Source organism: Megascapheus bottae, chromosome 23 (genome assembly GCF_031878675.1).
Source record: "Megascapheus bottae isolate mThoBot1 chromosome 23, mThoBot2.hap1, whole genome shotgun sequence".
Classification (NCBI taxonomy): domain Eukaryota; kingdom Metazoa; phylum Chordata; class Mammalia; order Rodentia; family Geomyidae; genus Megascapheus; species Megascapheus bottae.
The window spans coordinates 22,268,974-22,276,517 of NC_143531.1; the positions used below are offsets into that span (position 1 = coordinate 22,268,974).

Sequence of the window (7,544 nt, forward strand, 5' to 3'; positions counted from 1 at the left end):
GGTGCGTCAGCCGGTGGCGGAGCCGCGGGTCCCAGGCTCTCCCCGCCCTCCCCGTCTCTTCTCCCTCCCCCCCCCGCCCCCCCCCCCCGCCCCAACAGTGCCCTCGGGAGCACGGGCGGGGCGGGGCCCAACCTGCCGGCTGATCTCAAAGGAAGCATGCCGCAAGCCACACCCCCCGCCCCAGGCCACACCCCTCTGTCCGAGGCCACGCCTCCACGCGAGGCTCCGCCCCGGAGGCTGGCACACGTGGCCGCCAGGTGCACGCTGGCCGCCAGCAGGGCGCGCGCCAGCCCTTGGGTTTCCTAGGAGAAGAAGGTGGAGCTTTTGAGAGAAAGTTTCCACCGAAACTTGAACTGTGGCGGACGCTGGTGGCCACGTGAGGCTGGGAGGGCGAGGAGGAGGAGGAGGGCGGGGCTGGGGTGGCGACCCCACCCTTCGCGCATGCGCCTGACCGTGAGCGACCCAGAGCCGCGTTTCCCGCGCTTCCACACGTGGCCGGCGGACCACCGAGGTCCCGCGACCCCGGGATGGGAGCGCGGACCCCGCAGCAGCCCCGTCTCCCTCGCGCCTGCCTCTCGTTCCCGGGGTGCACTTGAAGATGACGGGAGGGCCTTGTGGAGGTGAGTCAGGAGATGGGCAAGCTCCAGGTTATCACCCGTCAACTCCCTGAACGGGAAAGGGGGACCTTGTGTCAATAAGGTGACAGGATGAGGGGTGGGGTTTTTGCCTTTTGGGGGTAACCTAACCTCAACTGTGGAGTGGGGCAGGCTTCCACACGTCCTCTGACAATGCCCACCCCGGACTGGGGGGCTCTTCAATGTGAACAGTCCCCCACCGCGACGGGGCCGGGGAGGAGGGGGCGCGGGGGGGACGGGTCCCTGGCACTGCCGGTGCCTCCGCCCCACCCCTCGTCCGCGTGGCCCCGAGCTCTCCACCCCCACACACACACCTTGTGTCTCCACGCTCTGCTTTCTGGACTGGAAGTCGCGGAGAAGAGTCGGAAACTCTGGGTTAGAAGCTCTCCCGGCCTCTTCGCGGCCCTGTGGTTGCTGTGGCTGAAACTTGCGGTGAGCCTCAATCCAGGCGGGTGGAGCAGAGGCGGATGTGGGGGCCCTACCCCCCCCCCGACCACGGCAGCTGGCGCCTCACCAACTTCCTTGGAGGAGGAAATGGTTTCTTCTCGTCATCCTGGATGAATGGTTTCTGGAGATAACCCAAATCAGTGCCTCTAATGTCAAGTTCTCTCTTACGGCCCGTGTAACTGGAGAGAAGCAGCCAGCTTCGTATGTGCCACATGGGTGTACACCACCCCACTGAGCTTGTAATGGCAGCAGCAACAAAGGTTAGATTTGCCCGATGTCTGTCAGGATTCACCAGCTTTCACCTGTAGCAAAGTGCAGCTGAATGTGGGTCCTAAATAAAGCCGGGTGGCAGACCCCTGTAATCTCAGCTGGGCACTACAGAGCCAAACCGTGTATGTGTGTGTGTGTGTGTGTGGAAGATACCTACTTTGTAAGAGTTGTATTAGAACATGAATTGGCACAGTGAAATGTCTAAGACACTACCTGACACACGTAAGGATGTTACTTTTCTCTCTACAATTTCATACTTACCCTTATGTCTTCTGGTAATGTTTAGAAGAAATATCTTACAAAAGAGAAAAGAAGAAAGAAAAGACAAAATTAAAACCTAAGAAATGAAATCCAACAACAATGAAATTAGCGATGGAAGAAATGAAGGCTCCCAGAGTTGCCTGAAATGATCTAACTTGAATGGTACTCTCTTCTGAGTTCTGCTTCAAGGGAATGCCATAGCATCATAGAATAAGGAGTTTAAAATATGAAAACTTGGGTTACAAAGAAAAAAAATCCACAATATATGTAATATATAACACTTTTGCTTACTACCTTGATAAAAAATTATTTCAAATAAGAATAGAAAACAAAGATGATGAATAGAAAACTCCAAGAAAAAGACGAGTATATGGATTTCAAAAGTCCAACCAGTGAAGTGGTGGCTCATAACTGTAATCTTAGCTATTCAGGAGGCTGAGATCTGAGGATCAAGGTTCAAAGCCAGCCCGGGCACAAAAGGACCTAAGACTCTTATCTCCAATTAACCTCTAGCAAATGGAAAGTGGGGCTTGGCTCAAGAGTAGGGCAATAGCCTTGAGCTGAAGAGCTCAGGGACAGTGCCCAGTCCCAGGGGTAGTGCGGTAGCCTTTAGCTAAAGAGCTTGGGGACACTCCCCAGGTGGAGTTCCAGCCCTATGACCCACAAAAAAAAAAAAAGTCCAACCATACAAATTAAAATAGAATGAGAAAAATAGATGCCAAATAGTTGTTTCTTTTTCTTACCATTTTACTCCCACTTTTAAATGTACTGTGTCATAAATTGTATTATAAAATATATTTATATTACATTACTAAGTAATGTAATGTAGACATTTCTAAAATTCTTCAAAATTTTAACTACTAAAAATCTAGAGTCATATGAAAGAACAAAGAGCAGTATCTCATCATTAATACAAACACACACAGAGCTCATAGGACTATAGCTCTTCTTAGCCCTGTAAAAAAGTGGAGAAAGGATAGAGTGTATAGGAAAAGCTAAAGCAAGAGGAATCCTGGGAAACTGAGTGTTCCAAGGTCAAACTATCTTTTATTGTTCCAGATACCTTAGAATCCAAACTAAAAAGGTAATGAAAACATGATCATTCACATTGATATTAAATCTAATTTAAATTATCTGCTAAAATTGATTCTCTTAGGAAGAGCTCAGAAATGAACAGTGTGCATCCTGTTAAAATATTAATCATCCTGTCAAGAAATGCTTCTCTCTAACAAATACATGACTAAAAACTCATTGCTTTTGAATGGTCTCATCTCCTATGGAAATTATCAAGTGATCAAGCTTTACTCCACTGATGATATAAACATTATTCATTCTCAAATCCAGCTGTCTTGTCCTTTACATATATGTGTGTATAATAAAATGTATATGTACATTCTGAGCTACAATACAGGTTATATAAATTGCCCACATGCTCTCCCTGAGGAGCTAAGTAGGACCTGAAATCTACCTGTGCTTCACATCAAGCTATGCACCTTGGTGCAAGATGCACTCACGTAAAGAACAGGATTCCTGTTGCTAAGTTATTCAAGAGAGCACCTTGGGCCATATCAGCCATGTATGCCTGTTGTTTGTAGACTTCTGAAATGAACATGTACGCCTTTATAATAAGTTAACAATTTTTTTTGCATTTTTTATTGTAATTAGTAAAAGGGTTACATGATATTTGCCAGATAGAAGGTGCATTAATTCACATACATTGATACCCTTTCACATGTCTTGGTACCCATTTCCCTCCCCCCCCCACATCCCCCACCCGTCTTGGTTTTCCCCCCTTCCCTATCAAATTTCAAATAACCAAATACAAATAAATTCAATATATCAGATAACAAAGTGAGATACTATACCAATATGAGATAACCAAGGGACAGCAAAGGAGATGAGAGACAACATAATACATTAAGGACAACAATCATTCGTAAGTTAACAATTTTTTTCTGCTAAAAAATAATTGAGCCAGGCATGGTTGCTCACACCTGTAATCCTGCCTATTTAGGAGGCTGAGATCTGAGGATCAAGGCTCAAAGACAGCCCAGGCACTAAAGTCCATAAGATTCTTATCTCCAATTAACCACCAGCAAACCAGAAGTGGCGCTGTAGCTCAACAGGTAGGGTGGTAGCCTTGAGCTAAAGAGCTCAGGGACAGCACCCAGGCCAAGTTCAAGACCCAAGATCTACCAAGAAAAAAAAATCCCTGAAAACCACTAACTCTACTCAGTATTTGTAGACATTGTTTGTGTGTTCCAAAAATATCCCTGAAGTTCAGATTACAGAGTCCTGGATTAGTTTTGCTTCTAGATTCCCAACTGAGCAAACACAAATACTATTTTTAAAACTATTTTAAATCCAGGTTTCAAAGTACCACAAAATAGTCAAAGGAAATGATTATTACTTTCTTTGGATTTCACTTAAATCAGGTGTTTTGGAAAGTTGTTTTACAATCTACCTTTCATTATTAAGTACTTTTTTTAGAAAATATATTTTGTGTGAATGCTATTTTTTTGAGCTTTTTAAGGCTTTTTGCATGGATTAGTACCCGATCAATTGATATGAATGTTCTGTGACTACTTGAATAAGTGGGTATTTGCTATTGTGGACACAGAAAAGCTAGATGTATTGAAAAAGAGAAGTTAAAACTTCTTTTTTTTAAAAAAAATGTAGAAATGATTAATTAGGCTCTTGGAAGTTTAGAAGCCTATTTTGTGAGGACAAACTACAGTTGTTAGAGCAAAAAGAGATTGCATGTAGCCTTGGAGCTGAGGAACAGCTTTGATTTGGGGTAAGAGTTTGTGAATTCACAGCTTTCTGATCAACTTTGCACTGCTCTGTTACCTTGTATTTCTCTTTTTCTGCTTCCTGGGCTTCCACAGCTATTTCTTCTTGAAGTAATTGCAAGTGAGATGTTTGAGGATTTTCACCTTGCTGATATCAATCTTCATGAAGGTGACAATAACAAATTTCGGGTGTGTTCTACACAAAGGAACATGATTGAGAAACAGGGGTCTAGTCACAAGCCATTGCCCACCTGCCTCAAGAAAACCACTCTTGCCTCTGTGACACCCGGTGAGGATGATGATAACAGTCCCTGGAGTGATGCTGGCCCCTAGCCTTTGCACATGCTGACTGAAGGGCTTTTTTGCCATGGCTCAGCTTCCAAGGCACATTCTCAGTGGGGTAGTATCTAGGCAGTTTTGGAAGCTTAACCATCTGAGTATCACCGTTCTTGTCACCACCACCTGGTTTTGTGACAGCCACAAAAACCTTTTTCTTGGAATTAGCAGCCAAGTGCTTCCTTTTGTACATGGCTTTTCTGGAATACCTTGCAGATCCAGAGTATCCACAAATTCCTCAGACCAGTTCTGGCTTTTGGCTGCAGTGGGAGCCTCACTTTCTTGGGCCTTTTAGCCTTAGGAGAAGACTTCTTCACCTTGCCACAGGCACCCAGACTTCTTAGCTTTCTCCTTGTTGTCTGGCTTCTCTGGCTTCTCTGCCTTTTTGCTCGCCATCTTGCAAGACAGGAAAGAGGGTAAAACTCTCCTTATTCAACATTTTGCTTTCTTTTCTTTTAATCTGCCTTATCAGAAATTTCTAAAGATGTTTTGTCAGATTTAGTGTTATTGCTGAGTTTTTAAAAAATTTGCCACGGGGCCAGGAGTGTGGCCTAGTGGTAGAATACTTACCTAGAATGCACAAAGCCCTGGATTTGATTCCTCAGTACCACATACACAGAAAAAGCCAGAGTGGTGCTGTGGCTCAAGTGGTGGAGTTCTAGCCTTGAGAAAGATCAAGGACAGTGCCCAGCCCCTGAGCCTTAGGACTGGCCAAAAAAAAAAAAATGCCCTCATTATTCCTCTAGTTTTTGTTCTCTGTATTTTGAGTATATATTTCTACATTGACTGACATCATGTATGTTTACACTTTCTTAATGTTATTTCTTTTACTAATATGAAATCACCCATTTTATACCTTGTATAATGGTTCTCTAGAGAGACAGAATCACTTATATGAGGTCTATGTATGTCCACATGATCATGAAGATTGTCTAATCCAAACCATAGTGCAGTGTGGACCGTAAGGCTAGATGCCTGGGGGAGCTAACACTGACACAAGCTGGCAGAAACATATTCAGGTCTTTATCTGATTGGATAAGAGTCAAAGGGTGGAACCCTTTGCCACCCAGAGCTTACTAATGTATGTGTTCATCTCTTGGGCTGGGAAAGTGGCTTAGTGGTAGAGTGCTTGCTTAACATTCATAAAGCCCTGTGTTTGATTCTTCAGTACCAGGTAAATGGAAAAGGCCAGAAGTGGTGCTGTGGCTCAAGTGGTAGAGTGCTAGCCTTGAACACAGACAGGCTCTGTGACAGAGCCCAAGCCTTGAAGCCAAGCCCCAGGAATGGTTAAAAAAAATTAAATTCAAATCACCTTTTATGTTTGCACCAGAAATTTAAAAGAAACCTTTCCCTTATAACTTCTTTTTGCCTTAACTTCAAACTTTATATTAAAATTCTTATTCTAGCTTTCTTCTGTCCTATTAGCATTTTCGGTTACACTATTTTTAAATCTTTCACTTGTGAAAAATTATGTTGCTAGGTCTTTTGCAGTTCTTATAATTTATAAAGTTAAGCTCACATCTATTGTAATTTCTGATATATTGGAACTGTACTTGTAAGCTTTTTAAGTTTTATTTTCATTATTTCTTTGTTGCCTAACATTTGACAGATCATATTTTCTTCTGTTTGTATTTTGTTTTTGTTCTTCAGGTAGTTACCCTATTTTCTTTCTTCCTTTCTTTCTTTCATTCCTTGTTTCTTTCTTTCTTTCCTCTTTCATTTTCTTTCTTTTTTCTTTTTTTCATGTTGGTCATAGAGCTTGAACTCAGGGATTATGTATTGTCCCTAGGCTCATTTGCTCAAGTCTAGTGCTTTACTACTTTGAAGCACAGCACCACTTTCAGTTTTCTGGTGGTTAACTGGACATGAGTCTCATTGCTTAGGCTGGTTTTGAAACACGATCTTCAGATTTTAGCCTCCTGAGTAGTTAGGATCACAGGTATGAGCCACCATCACCTGGTTGGTGACTTGTCTCTGCCCCTATAAATGTCTAAAGTTTAGTAAATTCTTTCTTCTCTTTGGATTCTCTATTCATGACTTTCCACCAGCAGTAGCTTAATTCTAGCCTGTTTGGGATATGTTCTCTCTGGCACCTCTAGAGTTATATGAGTATAAGAGGGAGCTTTCCTTACTTTACTGTCTCTGGCATCTCTAGAGACATTCTCTCTGGCATCTTTAGACTTATTTGAGTGAGAAACAGAGAGAGAGAGAGAGAGAGAGAGAGAGAGAGAGAGAGAGAGAGAGAGAGAGAGAGAGAGAGAGAGAGAGAGAGAGAGCGCACTGCATTTACTGTCACATCTAGAACCTAAAGTTGCATAAAACATTCATGTCTTACAGATAAGGAATATACTCCTTACAGATAAGGAGTTGTACATGTATGTGCATTTCTTTCTTCTCTTCCTTTTTTTATTACTTCCTTTTTGATTCTCAAAAACCCACCAAATTCCAAACACAACTTTAGATCTCTAAAGAGCCATAAAAAAGAACTCAATATCATCTTTTGCATCAGCATTCAGTAAGAAGAAAGTGTCTACCCTCACCACTATATGTGAACATGTGTGCATATGTAAATATACATAGATATATATATATACATACATTTTCTTTCTTACAGGGAGTAATATGAACTAGAGTTATAAGAAAGTTTTACATAGAGAAAAGCCAGAAATGGTACTGTGGCTCAAATGGTAGAAGGTTCCTTCATTCCTCCTTTCTCCCCCTACCCCCTCCACCCAATTTGCTCTAAATTTCAGGCAGTATGAATGGCCACTAGCCTGCACAGCACATGATCTAAGAAGACCTC

General features: G+C 43.0%; 1 pseudogene; it reads right to left on the reverse strand.

Annotated features, from left to right (window-relative positions):
* Positions 1-4,318: 4,318 nt before the first annotated feature.
* Positions 4,319-5,137, reverse strand: LOC150047432 (large ribosomal subunit protein eL6 pseudogene; annotated as a pseudogene).
* Between the last annotated feature and the right edge of the window lie 2,407 nt (positions 5,138-7,544).